The 19118-nt window shown below is 51.2% G+C and overlaps 1 long non-coding RNA gene across 1 annotated transcript in view; it reads left to right on the forward strand.

The window, feature by feature from the left end:
- The window catches only part of LOC135189829 (uncharacterized), a 32974-nt gene extending 14091 nt beyond the window's left edge, over window positions 1–18883 (forward strand). Inside the window, exon 3 of the long non-coding RNA XR_010308325.1 lies at window positions 18621–18883. This is a non-coding gene — a long non-coding RNA (uncharacterized LOC135189829). The remainder of the gene's footprint in view (window positions 1–18620) is intronic.
- Window positions 18884–19118: the final 235 nt, after the last annotated feature.

The following is a 19118-nucleotide window of genomic DNA, read 5'->3' on the forward strand; positions in this document are numbered from 1 at the left end:
GCCCAGGGAGGTGGTGGAGTCTGTGTGGCAGGAGGTGTTGAAGCCAAGCCTGGCTGGGGCACTTAGTGCCATGGTCTGGCTGATTGGCCAGGGCTGGGTGCTAGGCCAGAGATTCTATGATCTCTAAGGTGTCTTCCAACCTAAGCCATCCTCTGAATAAATGTCTAGTGGATGTTTCAGGAGAATAAAGCTATGAAATAGTTTCCAATCAGATTCCTTTCCCCTCTCACCAATTAGCTCCAGCACACTGCAAACATTCTGCAGCCTATTTTTATTATGTGTTATTTTCCCCCCTCCCAGTCAAAAAGCCTCAAACATACTCACTTGTCTAATTATTAATCTTTCTTTTTTAATGGCAGCCTTTAAAAATAGGTATGAAGCCCTCACAGCTCCACCCAAAACTACTTCTATTGCAGGAATTATGCAAAGGAAGAAACTGGAATCAAATTAACATAGTAAATTTAGGCTTTGTATTAAATAAACCCCTATAGTTGAACTGTAATTATTCTAATAGTACAGTAAATATACAGCTAATAACTTGCAGCTATTATTCAAGGTGATTACTCTGCTCTTACTATTATTAGGACTGATTTACTGGAGTTTTAATAAACCACAGAATAATTACAGTGGTTTCACTGTAATAACTGCAGTTCAGTTCCAGTTTTAGGTGGAGATCTGGAGCTCTTCCACAGCAGTGTTGCTTGGGAGGGAGATATAAAGAGGGCAAGCATTAAAAAGACAACTTAAAGGGTGCATTAAACTAAGTTGTGGGGTTGGTTTTAGTGCTGTTTACTGCACTGGGTGGGTGTAGGGAGCAGGGGTAAATAATAAAGTAGAATTCTCTTTCCTGTAGCCAGGTGGGGTTGGGCTCTGCTGCCAGGCACCCAGCAACAGAAGAAGGGGGGACAGCCTCAAGCTGTGCCAGGGCAGGTGTAGGCTGGATGTTGTTAGGAAGTTGTTGTCAGAGAGAGTGATTGGCATTGAAATGGGCTGCCCAGGGAGGTGGTGGAGTCTGTGTGGCAGGAGGTGTTGCAGCCAAGCCTGGCTGGGGCACTTAGTGCCATGGTCTGGTTGGTTGGGCAGGGCTGGGTGCTAGGTTGTGCTGGCAGAGCTTGGAGCTCTCTGCCAACCTGCTGGATTCTGTGGTTCTGTAATAAAGCTGAAACATAGCTCTCACTTTCCTTTCTCTTGCAAAGGGCTGAATAGGCAAGAACTAAGATTCCACCCCCTCCTTCTTCACAGGCTGCTCATGTTCACCTCACCTGCTCCTTACACATGCTAAATGTGCTAAGTTTTATGAAGATCATCCATAGTTATAGAATCATTTAAGTATCTTCATAGAATCAGTCAGGGTTGGAAGGCACCACAAGGAGCAGCCAGTTCCAACCCCCCTGCCATGCCCAGGGACACCCTACCCTAGAGCAGGCTGCACACAGCCTCAGCCAGCCTGGCCTTAAACACCTCCCTGGGCAACCCCTTCCAGGCTCTCCTCACTCTCATGGTGAAGAACTTCCTCCTCACATCCAGGCTGACTCTCCCCACCTCCAGCTTTGCTTCATTCCCCCCAGTCCTGTCACTCCCTGACAGCCTCAAAAGTCTCTCCCCAGCGTTTTTGTAGCCCCCTTCAGACACTGGAAGGTCTTTTTTACTACTGTTTCTCACAAACAAAGAGCAAGAGTTCAAATTCAGGCTTTTTGGGCTGGTAATTTGTTTCCTAACATGGTGCAAAATATTCTTGCTAGATAACCCTGGAGGTGTTCAAGGCCAGGCTGGATAAAGCCTGGAGCAACCTGGGCTGGTGGGAGGTGTCCCTACCCATGGTAGGGGGTTGGAACTGGCTGAGCTTTGAGGTCCCTTCCAACCCAACCCATTCTATGTTTCTGTGAACATAATGCTCCTCCAGGTAAGTTCATCCTCCTTCACTGAAAGCCAGCTATGGTCATCCTCATCTTGAGACACTGGTACCTAGGGTGGCACCAAAAGGGGCCCATATGGGATCTTCCTTGGGGTGGTGCCTCATTAATCAGAGAGTCATAGAATGGTTTGGGTTGGAAGTGACCTCTGCAAGTCCTCTAGTCCAGCTCCCCCTGCCCAGAATGGTTTGGGTTGGAAGTGACCTCTGCAAGTCCTCTAGTCCAGCTCCCCCTGCCCAGAATGGTTTGGGTTGGAAGTGACCTCTGCAAGTCCTCTAGTCCAGCTCCCCCTGCGCAGAATGGTTTGGGTTGGAAGGGACCTCTGCAAGTCCTCTAGACCAGCTCCCCCTGCCCAGAATGGTTTGGGTTGGAAGGGACCTCTGCAAGTCCTCTAGTCCAGCTCCCCCTGCCCAGAATGGTTTGGGTTGGAAGTGACCTCTGCAAGTCCTCTAGTCCAGCTCCCCCTGCCCAGAATGGTTTGGGTTGGAAGGGACTGTCGGAGGTCATCCAGTTCAACCCCCTGCATGTCAGCAGGGACATCTGCAGCTAGAGCAGGTTGCTTACAGCCACCAAAACCCTGCCCTGGAATGGTTCCAGGGTTGGGCCTTCTGCCCCCTCTCTGGTCAGCCCAGGCCAGGCTCTCAGCACCCTCACTGCACAAAGTTCTGCCTTCTCTCAAGTCTGAATCTCCCTCTTTTTAGTTTCAAATCACCACTGCTTGTCCTGTGACAAGAGATCCTGCTGAAAGTCTGTCCCCAGCTTGCTTACTGACCTCTCTAAATACCAAAAGGCCACCAGAAGGTCTCCCTGGAGCTCTCTCTTCTCCAGGCTGGACAACCCCAACTCTCTCAGCCTGGCCTCACAGCAGAGGGCTTCCAGCTGAAGTGAGTCATCTTGGCTGTCTCTGTAGTTAGAGGAGAAAAAGCAGTTGCCTCCTAAGGATGATTCATCTCCCTGCTCTTGGAAGCATATCTTAGGATGCAAAGATGAATGTTAAGTGGAATTGATCCAGGCCAAGGAGGCTAAGCTAAGGTAAATCAAATTAGCACCAAAGAAATTGATGACATTAAAGCAATTAGAAGCACTATGGTAACCAAGAAGCTTCTTAATTGTTCAGCTCCTGTCACCACAGATTTTTGCACCTGCATCTACACATCAAACAGAGAGTGTGGAACACAACTTCCATCCATAGGTCCTGTCTGCAGGAGTCCTGCACAGAGAGCTCACCCCTGGAGCCACCCAAAATCCACCTGGGTGGATTACTGCAGGTGATCCTCCTCTAGCATGTGCTAGGACTGGATCATCCAGTGGGAGGTGTCCCTGCTTATGGCAGGGGGTTGGAACTGGTTGAGCTTTGAGGTCCCTTCCAACTTAAACCATTCTATGTCCCATGATCTTCAGAGGTCCCTTCAAGCCCCTGTGTGAAAATGAAGTTAAACACTTTGAGTTCCATATCTGGTCACAGATCACAGAACTGAGCAGGTTGGAAGAGACCTCCAAGGTTGGGCTGGATGAACTTGGAGCTCTCTTCAAAGTGGCTGATTCTATGATTCTTGAACCCCTCCAGGGATGGGGACTCCACCACCTCCCTGGGCAGTCTGTGCCAATCCCTGACCACTCTTGCAGCAAAGAAACTCTTCTTCATTTCCAACCTAACCCTCCCCTGGCACGAGTTGAGTCCATTTCTTCTCCTTCCATCACCTGTGCTGAGGTAGAGCTATTTCAGCTTCCAGCCTGGAGTACCACCACATTAGCTGCTAAAGACAAACCACCAAAGTACTTTTTGCTAGAGAAAAAGAGTATCAGAACAACTCCTCTCAGTGCTTCTCAGCCTTGGCTGCCTGGTGGGTACCATTAAGTGGTTTTTATTAGGCTCAGGTTTTTTTGCATGTGGAGGTGAGCTCATAAATTTCCCCCCACCATTGCCAAAAGTCTCATCTTAGGTTTGAATCATCTTGTGCAGGTCTTCAACCTGTGCCACGCAGGTTGCTGGAGGAATTCCCAGGGGCTGCCAGAGTTTGCTTTCATACCTGAGCAAACCAGGGTCTTGAGCAAGCTGTCAGGAGCTCATCCTGGCAAGCAGCAGCGCAGAATAAAGCCTGTGGTTATCTTTTAGGATGTGCTTTGATCTCTCAGTTGTGAAGCTTAATGTGCTGCAGTTTCCTGGAGCACTTTGCACACAGCAGCTTAAACCTTCTGGCCATGATCCAACAGAGCATGCTGGAGAAAAGGAGGCTCAGGGGAGACCTTTGCACTCTCTACAACTCCCTGAAAGGAGGTTGGAGCCAGGTGGAGCTTGGGCTTCTCCCAAGGAACAAGCAATGGGATGAGAGGAAACAGCCTCGAGTTGTACTAAGGGAGGTTTAGGTTGGACATGAGGAACAATTTGTCCCCCAGAAGGGTTGTCAGGCCTGGAAGATGGCAGTGGTAGAGTCCCCATTGCTGGAGAGGTCTGGTGAGGAGCAGCTGAAGGGAGCTGCTGGGAGTGTTCAGTCTGGAGAAAAGGAGGCTGAGAGGAGACCTCACTCTCTACAGCTCCCTAAAGGGTGGCTGGAGTGAGGTGCAGATTGATCTCTTCTCCCTAGAAGCAAACCAGCTCCAGTCACATCAGCAGCTGGAGGGGAGGGGGATATGAGGAAGGGAGAGGGGCATGAAGGAGTGGGACATAAAGGAAGAGGGACATGAGGAAGGGATGGGACATGAAGGAGGAGGGAGAGGGAGAAGGAAAGGGAAAGAGAATGAAAAAGGAAAGGAAAGAGGAGGAAGAGCAGTTACATGCCAAGAGGAAGCTCAGCTGTACTCCAGCAGCTGTTCCTGTAGGTAGCATTAACTGTGTGGCACAAGTGATGCCTGCAGAGCTTTGGTACAGGAAGGCTTTGCCTAACACCCAGGGCTGCTAAGACAAAAATAGAGGAGAAACATTTCCAGTGGTTGAGAAATGGATCCTGTGTAATAACAAAATCATCAGTGGGTGCTGCCAGTCATTAATTCAGAGGCTGTTGGCAAACAGAGCTTGCAAAGAAACTATGTAAGAGGATTAACTGCATTTCAGTGCCACTGCTTTATTGGCCAATATTTATCCTAAAAGGCTTAGCTGCAGGACCCAAAGGGGTTGCTCTGCTTACAAAGCACTTTTTGAAGGACTTCTATTGTCTTTCATGGGTTTTGGATGAGACCTGTGTCAAGACAAGCTCTAAGCTATGTGTTTTTGATCTGGAATTGAGAACTTGAAGTCTTTGGCTTGCCCAAGCACATCAAGGTTCGGTTTGTTCCCCGCTGAGCACAAAAAGTTAAGCAAAAGGTTTTCATCTGGACTTTCCTAAAGATGTAAAATCCTTCTCCTGGAGTTTAAGCATCCTGTGAATCCCTTTGGGTAGGTCAAGTGGGGGGGTTGTGGCAGCAGGTTTCATCCAGCGTGTCTGAGGGCAGAGACCTGTGCTGGCTGGAGGGGGTTTGGACTGGATGACCTTGAAAGGTCATTTCCAAGCCAGGCTGCTGTGCTGTAATTCTAGAGAGGGGCCAGGTGGACCTCTGTGAACAAGCTGCTCTCTTCTCATGGCAAGGAAAGAGTGTTGTCAAAAGCAGCCATTAGGGCTTGAGAGCTGGAGGCACCAGCACTGCACCAGAGCAGCCAGCAGCACCTGCTGAGCCTGCTCAGGACACGTTGCACTTTAGGCAAAAGTCAGCTACTTACAGGATTCAAACTGGGCTGGGGCCAGACTCCTGTCAGTGGTGCCCAGGGGCAGGCCAAGGGCCAGTGGGCACAATTTGGAACCACAACAATCCCAAGCAGCACTACAGGCTGGGGCCAGAGTGGCTGAGAGCAGCCAGGCAGAGAGGGAGCTGGGGGTGCTGGCAGAGAGGAGCTGCAGAGGAGGCAGCAGTGCCCAGGTGGGCAGCAGAGCCACTGGCATCCTGGGCTGGCTCAGGAGCAGTGTGGGCAGCAGGACAAGGGAGGTTCTTGTGCCCCTGTGCTCAGCACTGCTCAGGACACCCCTTGAGTGCTGTGTCCAGTTCTGGGCTCCTCCATTGCAGAGAGATGTTGAGGTGCTGGAAGGTGTCCAGAGAAGAGCAGCAAGGCTGGTGAGGGGCCTGGAGCAGAGCCCTGTGAGGAGAGGCTGAGGGAGCTGGGGGGGTGCAGCCTGCAGCAGAGGAGGCTCAGGGCAGAGCTCATTGCTGCCTGCAGCTGCCTGAAGGGAGGCTGTAGCCAGGTGGGGTTGGGCTCTGCTGCCAGGCAGCCAGCACCAGAAGAAGGGGACACAGCCTGAAGCTGTGCCAGGGCAGGTCTAGGCTGGATGTTGTTAGGAAGTTGTTGTCAGAGAGAGTGATTGGCATTGGAATGGGCTGCCCAGGGAGGTGGTGGAGTGGCTGTGGCAGGAGGTGTTGCAGCCAAGCCTGGCTGGGGCACTTAGTGCCATGGTCTGGTTGGTTGGGCAGGGCTGGGTGCTAGGTTGGGCTGGCTGAGCTTGGAGCTCTCTGCCAACTTGCCTGATTGTATGATTCAGTGGATGAAAATGGAAACACAACTTAGAGGGGACAGATTGAACTTTGCATGCTTGGTTGGGAAGGTAAACTCTGCAGTTTGGTTTCATCTGTGTTTCAGCAGCCTGCTGGGTTTGTTTCCAGGCTGTCACTGGTACCTTGCAGATCACAGCTTAGTTCTGTTGCAGATCTCAGCTTAGTTTGGCTCTAAATCACAGCTTGGTGTTGCTGTAGGTCACAACTTAGTTTTGCTGCTTCTGACAGCTGAAATTACAAGTCAGGAACCCCAGACCACTCCATTTGAGAATCATCATCATTGCTTTCATAGCAAATTCTTCTCCTGAAGCTAGACAAAAGCAACCTGACACCCTGCAGCCTTCCCTGCACTTCTGTGAGACAGCCAAAATGCTGCATTTTGGGTTTTTCACTTGCTGCTTTCCCTCCCCTCACCTCCTGTCAGGGGGGACAGTTTCTCTCACATGCTTAATCTCAGCTTTCTAAACAGAAGGCAGATAATTTATCTGAAAGGCTAAAAAGCCTTTGATTAATAACCATGGGGATTGCAGGTATTAAAATCACCCCCAGGTGACCCCACATTGTTCCCTGAATCCATTAGAAACTTCTGAATCACAAAGGAAAAATAATTAAAAAGTATAAGGCCTGCAGAGCTCAACTCAGATCTGTTCCCCTGAGCTGCTGGGAGGGTCTGTGCACATGCAGAGGCTCAGACAATCACTTTTCATTTGCACTACCATTTTCTTCCTCCTCAAGAAGAGCACTGCAAGAGTGGTAGGTTTGGGGGTTCTTTCTTGTCACTGAGCTCTCCATAGCAAGCATCTCTCTAGAGCACTGTGGCTTGGTGCCACAGGAAGAGCCTGGAGAGGAGAAGGCTACAGGGAGAACTCATAATGACCTTCCAGTACCTGAAGGGGCTACAAGAAGAGTGAAGAGGGAATGTTTACAGAGGCCTGCAGAGGCAGGAGCATGGAGAACGGTTTGAAATGTGAGGAGGAGGAAGGGGAAAGGGAGAAGGAGGGGAAATGGAGAAGGAGTGGGAAAGAAGAAGGAGGAGGAAAGGAGAAGGAGGAAAATACAAAGAGGATGAGGAGAAGGGAAAGGAAAATGGAAGGGGATAAAGGCAAAGGCAGGCAGCTCTCTGTTTGACAGTTAAGCATCACACTGGCAAAGGCAAATGTTTACTGGAGGCAGAAGAGCAGGCAGCTGCCTGGAGCAGGTCACTGGGGTTCTGACGTGCTAAGGACAAGGTGGTGTGGCTGACTTCAGCATCGAGTCGGGTCCAGAGCACCAAGCCTCCACTGCTTCAGCTGCTCAGCACTGCCCTCCTGCCTCTCGCTGCCACAGCAGCCTTCGGCAGACTCCTTTTTAGCTGCTCACAGACCCAGCTTCTGAGCAGCCTCTGCTTCTCCTCCCAGTCGTGTCTCCTATGGAACTGGGGCTGCTGTGTCCCTGCTGCCTGCCCCCGGCACAGGCAGCATCCTGAGCCATCTGCAGCAGTGAATGCCAGCAGAGTAGAGCCTGGGGCTTCACTGCTCCTAGCTCCAGCCACAGTCCTCTGCAGTCAATTACTGTTGTGTAACAATTGGGTGAGTGTTTCTCTTGTGTATCAAACTCAGCTTTTAGAGACTCTTCTTCAGATGACTCTGAACAATAGTAATTTACTGGCTGTGCCTTGGCAGCCTCCTTTAAATCAGCACAACCCCCCCACCCCAGCCTCTCTTTTCTCACTATGGGCACCACTGTGCTCTGCTGCCACATAGTCATTTCCCCTACTGATTTTATATTGCTTTTGAATGAGTCCATGAACATTCCACCTTTAGTTCTTTCTGCAGCATCAGCACTTCAGTACCTTGCCCTGACAGCAAGCTGCTGGCTTGCACCACAGGAGCCTGCCTGTGACAGCTAAGGTGGTGTGGCTGAGGGCAGTCTCCTTGAGAGGTGCCCCTCAAGTCCAGCAAGAAGAGGTTGAACAAGCTGCTGTGTACCACAGGGGATGGGATCCAAACCCCTCCAGCCCCTACAGGGAAGCAGAGGCTCAGAAACACAGGCACCATGAGCACAGTGGAATAAGCTCCCAAGAGAAGCAAGGGAAGAGATCTTAAAGATCATCCATTTCCAACCCCTGGCCACGGGCAGGGACACCTCCTGCTAGCTCAGGTTGCTCAAGACCTCATCCAGTCTGGCCTTGAACACCTCCAAGGAGGAGGGATGTTGTGCAGAGGCTACTGTTGGGCTTTTCTCACAGGTAGAGATAGAACAAAGGGGAATGGCCTCAAGCTGAAGCTGGGGAGGTTTATAGTGGATATTAGGAAAAAGTTTTTCATGGAGAGAGTGGTCAGGGACTGGGATGAGCTGCCCAGGGAGGTGGTGGATGTGTTTCAGGGTGGGTTGCACATGGTGCCTGGGGCTATGGTTTAAGGTGAAACTTATAGAGTAGGGCTCTAGGCTGGACTTGGTGATGCTGAGGGCCTTTGCCACCCTGCATGGTGCTGTGGTTCTCTGAGGCAGGTTTTTATGCTTCAGAAAGGTCTCTTCTGCCTAGTCTGGGGTCTGGCCTCAGAAGACTACTGAGAGGTCTGTGTTGGAGCTGGATGGAAAGGGTTGAGCTCTGCACATGAGGCAGGAGTTTCAGATGTGCTGCCCTTGGCTGTCCCTCGGTGGTGGTGCTGTGCTGGGTGGGATGAGATGGAGGCTCTGCAGCTGCCCGAAGGAAGTTGGGCATGAGCTGGGCTTTGGTCTCTTCTCACTAGTGGCAGAACAAGAGGGAATGGCCTCAAGCTGCACCAGGAGAGTTTCAGGCTGGCCATTAGGAATTTCTGTCCCCTGCAAGGCTGCCCAGGGAGGTGGAGGAGTCACCATAGCTGGGGGTGTCTAAAAGCTGCGTAGATGTGGTGCTAAGTGGTGGACTTGGTAGAGTAGTCAATGGTTGGGCTTGGTGATCTTGAAAGTCTTTTCCAACCTGCCTGATTGTGTATTCATAGAAGCAGGTGGCTGTGCCAAGGTAGCCCAGGGGGAGTCCATCTCCCAAGTTTTTGTGCCATCTTGGGGCTAGGAGCTGCTTCTTTTGGTCCTTCCAGTGAAGGACATCAAGCAATCTCTCTGGGCCTTCCTAGGTGGTGTTGAGCAGAGAAGAGCACTGACAAACAGCCACGGTGGGCTCATTTCTCAGACACAGCCACACACCTGTCACCTGCTGCTGCTGTGGGGGTGGGAAGGACTTTTCTTCTTCTCCTTCTGCTCCACTGATTTCAATCCTGCAGTGGAAAGAGGGGGGTGGAAATGGCTCTGCATTTGTCAGCCAGATGATGCTGGCTCTGCAGCTTACGTCCAGACAGGCAGCATTAAAACCGAGCCCGAGCATTGCCCTGAGCTCTGTCCTGCTGCAGCTTTTACAACTGTTTGATCCTCTCAGACAATCCCCAGCTGTTTGGGGCAATGACATCTCCTGTTTGTAGACAAGAAATGTACAGGAGGCATAAAGGCAAAGCAGGGAATAAATGAGCTAAAACACAGGCTGGGAGTTGCTGCTGTGGAATTTTCCAATGCAGCATGAACAATCCTGTTTGGAGAAGTGTAGGAGCTGGAAGAATGCAAGGGGGAGAGGGTTCCAGTGGGCAGCAACAACCAGCAGCCTGCTTTGCTCTGCCTTGGTTTGGAAGTTGTATGAGTGCACTTTCAGCAGTCCTGTTCCTGTTCACAGGAGGTCAGGAGTTGGAAGGGACCCAAAGAGAGCCTCGAGGCCAACCCCCTGCCAGAGCAGGGCCACACAATCCAGCTCAGGGCACACAGGAACACATCCAGACAGGCCTGGAAAGGCTCCACAGCCTCTCTGGGCAGCCTGTGCTCTGGGACCCTTCCAGTCAAGAAGTTCCACCTTGTGTTGAGCTGGAACCTCCTGCGCTGCAGTTTCCATCCATTGCTGCTTGTCCTACCCCACAGAGCACTGAGCAGAGCCTGTCCCACCCACCTGACCCCCAGCCCTCAGTTATAAACATTGATTAGATCCTCTCTCAGTCTTCTCTTCTCCAGACCAAGCAGCCCCAGGTGCCTCAGCCTCTCCTCACCAGGCAGTGCTCCAGTCCCCTCATCATCCTCATAGCTCTCTGCTGCACCTTCTTCAGCAGATCCCTGCCCCTCTGCAACTGGGCAGCCCAAAACTGAAGGCAGTGAGGCACTTAGTGCCATGGTCTAGTTGAGGGGATAGGGCTGGGTGATAGGTTTGACTCAGGTGAGGGGTTCTGAGAGGTAAAAAACCAGCCAGGGAGGGACAAAAGAGGAAAGGGAAGTAAAAGGTGAGCAGTCATTGAGCTTCCAATGGTTCCTGTCACGTTGGAACAGCAGAGAGCTGCTGCTCCTCTATTTATTGCTGGGGAAAACTCTCTGCAATAAAGATTAAAGGGGAAGCAATCTTTCATCACAAGTATTGAGTAACTTTCCCCACCTGGTGGTTTTTCACTTAGTGAGTTCTGCTGAGCTTACCCTTTCTGTGCCTGGTTTGAGGAAGCAGTTACAGAAATGAGCAGGCAAGGGAAGAGGTTTTTTTCCTTTTCTCCTCCCGTGAATGTTCTCAGCTCCAGGAGGGAGCTGCAGCACTCTCAGCCATCAGAGGTCAGGCTATACCTCAGCACGAAGCACAGCAAAGGTGTCTGTGCAAGGTTTTCCTTCCTGGCAGGAGGAGGAGTGCTGTGAAATGCTCAGCAGAGCTGTTCTTGGAAACACAAAGGTGTTCAGGCAGGTGGAGCAGGAGGACCCTGCCCTTCTGCCTCCTGTCTGTGTGTCCTGCCACCTGGAGTATGGGGTCCAGTCCTGGGCTCCCCACTTCAGGAGAGACAGGGAACTGGTGGAGAGAGTCCAGTGGAGGGGCCTGGAGCAGCTCTGTGAGGAGCAAAGGCTGAGAGCCTGCAGAAGAGCAGCCCCAGAGGGGATCTGAGCAATGCTTAGCAAGAGCTAAAGGGTGGGGGGCAAGGGGGTGGGGCCAGACTCTGCTCAGTGGTGCCCAGTGGTAGGACAAGGCTCAGTTGGTGCAAGCTGGAACCCAGAGGTTGCACCTGAACAGGAGGAGAAGGTTGTTTGTTGGGAGGGTGCTGGAGGCCTGGAGCAGGCTGCTCAGAGAGGTTGTGGAGGCTCCTTCTCTGTAGACATTCCACATCCTCCCCCACCCCCCCCCAACTATTGTGCTCCTGGGCAAGCTGCTGTGGGTGCCCTGCTTGAGCAGGGGGGGTTGGGCTAGATGCTCCCCAGAGGTCTCACCCAGCCCCCACCATGCTGGGCTCCTGTGGTTGTAACACTGCTGTCCATTGCACAAAAGCCTCTGCAGGGCCTTCTGGTGGGATTTTACTGGTCCCTAGGTCTGCTCTCAGTTTTCACCCCAAGCTGATGTGGTCTGCTGTGAGTGAAGCACTCTTTAATTAGGCAGGTGATGGATTGGGGTAGATGCTCCCGAGTACAGCAGCACAGGAGCACACATCCCCTCATCAGTCTCACTGCACATTAGTGGAGCATGTGCCCATCCATCCTTGCTGCTCCCACCCATGCCTTTGAACTTCTACCATCAATCCTTGTCCTCAGAGCCAGTCCTCCAGCCCCCTTCCTCACAACTTACTGCTTAGAGCAAACCTTGCACCCTGAGCTGCAAATCCAAGCCCTGCCTCAGCTCTTTGCTCCCCCCCCCCCTCAAATCATCTGCACTGTGGTGGGATCCCAAAGCAGGGCTGGTGAGAGAGAGCTCTACAAATTACTCTGTGATGTTTCTGAAGGCTGTTAAAGGATTTGACACAAAAATATTGGGGGATTTATGCCTCATGAACTATGTAATCTCAAATTAAATAGATACTGTATTAAGGCATCAAAGCAACAGCTTTAATCTGTTTTTCCCTGATTCAATAGTTTTAGAGCTGAGCCTTATCAGGAGCAGCTGCTGCTAACAGCAGCCCAATGTTCACTATGGATTCCCCCCCCCCCCCCCCCCCCCCCCCCCCCGCTCCTCTATTTCTCTCCCATAACCTATTTAACTTATTTGCACAGTGACAGTTTGGCTGGTGCCTGGTGGTGGAGTTCAACTCCCCTGGCTCTGTACCTGTTTAACTGCCAGGGGGACCTGGGGATGCTGCAGGGACGTGTAGCTGCTGGCTGCCTGCAGGATGAGTCAAGGGGGACTTCAAAACCCCACTCCTCTGCTTTGGATTTTGGTTTTGGTGGTGGTTGTTGTGGTTTGCAGTGATTAGACAAACACCCAGAGCTCCCTGCTCCTTCAGAGGGCTTTTCTCCCCGGGTTTGGGACAGATGCTATCAAAATTCATATGGTGGAAGCAGGAAAAGTGATCTCTGTATCAATATATGCTTTGGAGTGGGCCCAGAGGAGGTCATGAAGGTGATCAGAGGGCTGGAGAACCTCCCCTGTGGGGATAGGCTGGGAGGGTTCTGTTCAGCCTGGAGAAGAGGAGGCTGCAGGGAGACCTTAGATCAGCTGCCAGTATCTGAAGGGGCTGCAAGAAAGCCGGGAAGGGACTTTTGACAAAGGCAAGTGACAGGATGGGGGCAAGGGAGTGAATTGGAGCTTGAGGAAGGCAGATTTAGACTGGGTACTAGAAGGAAATTCTTGGCAGTGAGGGTGGGGAGACACTGGCACAGTTGTTCAGGAAGGTTCATAGAATTATAGCAGCAAGCAGGTTGGAAGAGAGCTCCAAGCTCAGCCAGCCCAACCTAGCACCCAGCCCTGCCCAACCAACCAGACCATGGCACTAAGTGCCCCAGCCAGGCTTGGCTGCAACACCTCCTGCCACACAGACTCCACCACCTCCCTGGGCAGCCCATTCCAATGCCAATCACTCTCTCTGTGAGGTTCTGAATGCCCCTTCCCTGGAGGTGTTCAAGGCCAGGCTGAATGAGGCCTTGAGCAAGCTGGGCTGGGCATTGGTTGCTTGGCCAGGGCTGGGTGCTAGGCTGGGCTGGATGAACTTGGAGCTCTCTTCCAACCTGCTTGATGCTCTGATTCTATAGATGCAGGCAAGACACCAATGTAAGGTCAATGTGAATGAGCATAGATGACTACATTCCATCAGGTTCTCAACCTGCTGTGGAATTCTGGTCTTGGTGAACACAAAGGAATAGGAACAGATCTGAGAGAGCAGGACCAGACCATCTCAAACAGTAAATACTAAGGTCAGTGGAGAACTGCTCCTTTGCAGCCCATTCCTCTGCAGAATTTGGAGCTGGCTTGTGGCTCCTTCAGGATGTGAGTCTGAGAAGCACACATCAGTTGCCAACCTCTCCTTTAAAATCCCTTTTCCCATCTTCTGTCCTGTTCTTTTTTAACCCCAGGAACTATTCTGCTCCAAATTGCTCACTGAGGGCTGGTTTTTAACAGTGAGGTTTGGGAGATGTTTCCCTCAGACAACAGATTAGATACTTAACCCTTAAAAAGCTACCCTTATTTTAATTATCTTCAGGTGGATGTGTTAATGTATTCCAGTGCCCTGAACACAGTGTGGAGGTGAACTCACAGGAGATTTGAATTTCAAAGGCGGGGGGGGAAGAAGGTTTGGAATCCTCATTATGCACCAACCAACAAGGTCAGACACAGCTTCACCATGGGGAGAGGTTAGAAGACCTCAGGTGTATAAAGCTGCTGGGATTTGAGAGCTCCCAAAGGGGCTGAAATAAAGGCAGGGCTGTTAAACAAGCCCCACATGGCTTTAAATGTCTTATCTTTACCTAAATCCTCCTTTTTTGGGGGGGGGTCAATTTCAGACTGTGGGGGCCAAACAGAGTGGACTTCTACTTGGTTGTTACCAGCAAGGCAGTTCTTGCTTGTGCAAGCCCCAGGATTAAAGACACTTAGGGACTTTGCATTGTGTAGTCATGGAGATTTGAGGGGTTTAAAGCATTCCAAGGGGGGGGAACCCAGTCTGATAAAACCCAGCAAGCTGCATTTCACCAGTGGCACACAGCAAAGCTGTTTGCTGCCCTTTGACAAAGGTAGAAAAGGCAAGTTGTGAATAAATGCCTCTTCAAACTCACCCCTGAGCAATGCTGAGTCCATGGATCACTTTGGTAGCTGGAGGGAGCCAGATGGGGAGAGAGTTTTAACAAGGAATTGTAGTGCTGGGATGAGAGGGAATAGATTGGAGCTTGAGGAGGGGAGATTGAGACTGGGGATTAGGAAGAAGTTCTTTGCAGTGAAGGTGGTGAGACACTGGCACAGGTTGCCCAGGGAGGTTGTGGAGCATCCACATCCTTGGGGGAGCAGCCTGCCACAGCCAAGCCTCTATCATCATCTTTTGCTGGGGCAGCATAACTTGGTCCTGGTGGCCTCATCTCTGAGCTGTCAACGTGCAGGAGATGTTTGGCCTTTGGTGCTTGAGCAGCAATCCCTTTGCTGCTTGCCTTGGTCATCACTTCATCTGTCCTTCACCTGCAAGAGATGAGCACCCTTTCAGCAGGGATTAAATGAGCACAGGTACTGTGAGCAGAGAGAAGAATGTCTTAAAGTGTGCTACTAATTATTTATACACTTCATTAAAGACTCACTGCTCTTGCCTGCAACTCATAATCCTTGTCTAGCCATGGCTCTGGCCATTTTTAACTCTTCCTCTTTTTTTGCCTTCTCCTCTCCCCCCCACCCCCTCTGTAATAGTCTTTTAGATAAAAATAATTGGGTACTTAAATATTTCTAAAGCTAGCAATTAAAAAACACTTTATTGTATAACCAATATATCTTGCAGGGAGTACATTATGGGGAAAGGAGACTGCTCAGCAGGCCCCAGATTAGAATAGAATAGAATCCAGCATGTTGGAAGAGAGCTCCAAGCTCCTCCAGCCCAACCTAGCACCCAGCCCTGCCCAACCAACCAGACCATGGCACTAAGTGCCCCAGCCAGGCTTGGCTTCAACACCTCCTGCCACACAGACTCCACCACCTCCCTGGGCAGCCCATTCCTTGTGGTCCCTTCTAACCCTGACTGTTTCTATGACTCTCTGTGTAACAATTCATCTTCTTTCCAGTGAAGGGGGGAGACACTGGAACAGGTTGGTTGCCCAGGGGGGTTGTGGATGACTCCATCCCTGGAGGTGTTGAAGGCCAGGTTGCTTTGAGCAACCTTAGAATAGAATCATAGAATCAGCCAGGTTGGAAGAGACCTCCAAGCTCATCCAGTCCAACAGCACCCAGCCCTGTCCAGTCAACCAGACCCTGGCACTAAGTGGATCCAGTCTTCTCTTGAAGACCTCCAGGCACAGCCACTCCACCACCTCCCTGGGCAGCCCATTCCAGTGCCAATCACTCTCTCTGCCAACAACTTCCTAACAACATCCAGCCTAGACCTGCCCTGGCACAGCTTGAGACTGTGTGCTCTTGTTCTATTGGTGGTTGCCTGGGAGAAGAGGCCACCCCCTACCTGGCTACAATGTCCCTTCAGGTAGTTGTAGACAGCAATGAGCTCTGCCCTGAGCCTCCTCTTGTCCAGGCTAACCAGGTGTAGTGGAAAGCTTCCCTGCCCACGGCAGGAGGATTGGAAGTAGATGATCTTTAAGGTCCCTTCCAACCCAAACCATGCTGTCAATCAATGAATCTCTGTCATCAAACCCTTCTGTCAGATACCAGGGGACCATCTCTTGTGTCCACAGCTCAGAAGGAGCTGTTGTGCCCTAGGTGAAGTACATTTCTGTCTTGGGTTTGAGTCATTTGTTGGTCAAGTCAACCAGCAGCTTTGGTTGCATCATTACAGGTGCATAATTAACTCAGCCTAAGCTCCTGACCTGTAAGGGCTGGGTTATTTCAAACTGGTAAGGAAGAAAACTTGTCCATCAATGGTCTAAGCTGCTATTAGAATGAAAGAGTAATTTGTGATGGGAGAGGATTTTGAGAGAAGGTGAACTCCCCCTCTCACCTCCTGTAAATTGCTGTGGAGCAATTACAAGAGAGGCAGCTATCTGTGGCCAGGGTTTGCAGGAGATAATTAGCCACGTGGAGTGCTCAGACTGCATAATTCCCACTTAAAATACCTCAGGTGCCCTGCAAAACTTTTTTGGAAAGGCTAAGAGCTGAGGGCACTTTTCATTTAACCAAGGCTGCACTACCCAGAGCTCTGGAGAGGGCTCTTGATGTGTAAAAGAAGGGCAGCACTGCCTCTGCTCATCAGAGCGTTCAGGTGGCCTGCAGGGCTGGGAAGCAGGAGGGCAGCTGCAGGAGCAGCTCAGAGCCTGAGTCTGCCAACTGCTCTCGGCATTGCCACCGGCTGCATCTCACTGCCTGCTGCACAGCAGACCTGGGATCTGCCTTGGCAGCAAGGACCAGGCTCAGGTGCCCAGGCCCTGTGCTTGCTGACCCTGCAGCTCCTTTGCTGCTCAGCAGATTGGGTTGAACAGAAAGGGAGGAGCAGGTTCCCCTCTGTCTCTCCTCGCTTTGACGCTACCCCACCAGCAGAGTCAGTCACAGAATCAGTCAGGGCTGGAAGGGAGCACAAGGAGCAGCCAGTTCCAACCCCCCTGCCGTGCACAGGGACACCCTACCCTAGAGCAGGCTGCCCACAGCCTCAGCCAGTCTGGCCTCAAACACCTCCAGGGATGGAGCTGCAACCACCTCCCTGGGCAGCCCATTCCAATGCCAATCACTCTCTCTGACAACAACTTCCCCCTCACATCCAGCCTGGACCTGCCCTGGCACAGCTTGGGTCTGTGTCCCCTTCTTCTGCTGCTGGCTGCCTGGCAGCAGAGCCCAACCCCACCTAGCTACAGCCTCCCTGCAGGCAGCTGCAGGCAGCAATGAGCTCTGCCCTGAGCCTCCTCTGCTGCAGGCTGCACACCCCCAGCTCCCTCAGCCTCTCCTCACAGGGCTGTGCTCCAGGCCCCTCTCCAGCTTCATCACCCTAAATGTTGCTTGGAGCATAACTATGAGGTTAGAGAACTGAAAGGAAGACTTCAAACATCCTTAACGTTGCTATTCCAGCACGTAGGGAGGAGGAGTCCCCACGTATGGGCTCTTATTTCCTCCAGGAGCTCATGGCCATCTCTTATCTCCTCACAAACTCTGTAGTTTCATTTCCACTCCAGCTGCTTTTATTCACCTCTCCATTGTCAGACAATTATGTGGTAAAAGCTGCTAATATTATGTTAAATAATTCATCCTATTTCACGGGGTTGTGGTGTGGGTTCTCTTTTCTTCCCCCTCAGTCTCTCTTTTCCTCTGCAAACATGGAGGGAAACACTTAGTAAAACAAAAGCCATGCACAAGATCAGAAGCAGGACGTTTGCAGCTAAGCTTCAAACCTAATTGCTGTGTGAATTAAATTCCAACCACCAGCATGAGGCAGCTTCTCTTTTTTTCCCCCCTTCCTGCACATACAGAAGCAGCAGCACAGAATCCCAGCATGGAGGCACTTGGAAATGACTTCTGGACATCGTTTCCAGTCCAACACCTCTGCATACACAGCAGCTTGTGCAGGATCACAGTGGGAATAGTCAGGGGGAGTTGGAAGCTCTGCAGAGAAGGAGACTCCACAGCCTCTCTGGGCAGCCTGCTCCAGGCCTCCAGCACCCTCACAGCAAACAGGTTTCTCCTTCTATTCCAGTGTGGGTTCCAATGTGTGCCCACTGATCCTTGGCCTGGGCACCACTGGCAGGAATCTGCCCCCATCTCTTGCCTGCCAGAGGCCTTTTAGCTCTTGCTGAGCACTGAGGAAATCCCTTCTGGGGTTGCTGTTCTCCAGGCAGGGACACCTCTCAGCTGGACTCAGCTGCTCAAGGTGTCATCCAACCTGGCCTTGAATAGTCCCAGGCAGCCACAGCCTCTCTGGGCAGCCTGTTCTCATCCAGCCTGGCCTTCAGTTCCTCCAGAAAGAAGGCAGCCACAGCTTCATTGGGCAGCCTGTTCCAGAGTCTCCTCACCCTCCTACTGAAGAGCTTCTTAGCTCCAGTCTCACCCTGCTCTGCCTCAGCTTCAAACCATTCCCCCTTGGCCTGTTTCCAGACACCCTCATGAAAAGTCTCTCTGCAGCCTTCCTGCAGGACCCTTTCAGGTGCTGAGCTGAAGGATTGTTCATCCCTGTGCTGCTCAGGCTCCTTTTGATGTGCTACATCATTATCTGTGGGATGCTGCTGGTCACACTGTGCCTCTTCTGCTTCTTGCTCAGCTGACTGAAGCTTTAAGTGAGGATAATGAGTTATGACTAACCAGTAATGAGCAGTGAGTAATGCACCATGTATTTTCAGGTACAGACTTGGAGGATTTTGGTGATTCACAGACACTGTTTTGAATAGTGGGCTACAAATATTTGGAAAGCTCTTCTCTCCTGGTGGCAAGAATAGCAACAAGTCTGTGGTCATTCAGCCCTGACTAGACTGCAAATGCCTTCCTTCCAGCATTCCTCTAACTCTGCAGCAGATGCATGAAGCAATGGAGCCTCTTGAACAGGTGCAAAGGGACTCAAACTGAGATGGAATTCCAAACAAATGATCTTGAGTTCTCTTCTCCATTGCTTCTTTTGCATCTAAAACCTTCTGTAATTGTTCATTTGTGGAGGCTCAATTAAAAATCAGCTTCTGCCTAGGAATGACAGCAAATACACACCTCTCAAATACATGCAGTCAGAGATTCATAGGGTGGTTTGGGTTGGAAGAGACCTTCAAGACTCAGAGATTCATAGGATGGTTTGAGTTGGAAGGGACCTTCAAGACTCAGAGATTCATAGGATGGTTTGAGTTGGAAGG

Source organism: Pogoniulus pusillus, chromosome 34 (assembly GCF_015220805.1).
Source record: "Pogoniulus pusillus isolate bPogPus1 chromosome 34, bPogPus1.pri, whole genome shotgun sequence".
Taxonomy (NCBI): Eukaryota; Metazoa; Chordata; class Aves; order Piciformes; family Lybiidae; genus Pogoniulus; species Pogoniulus pusillus.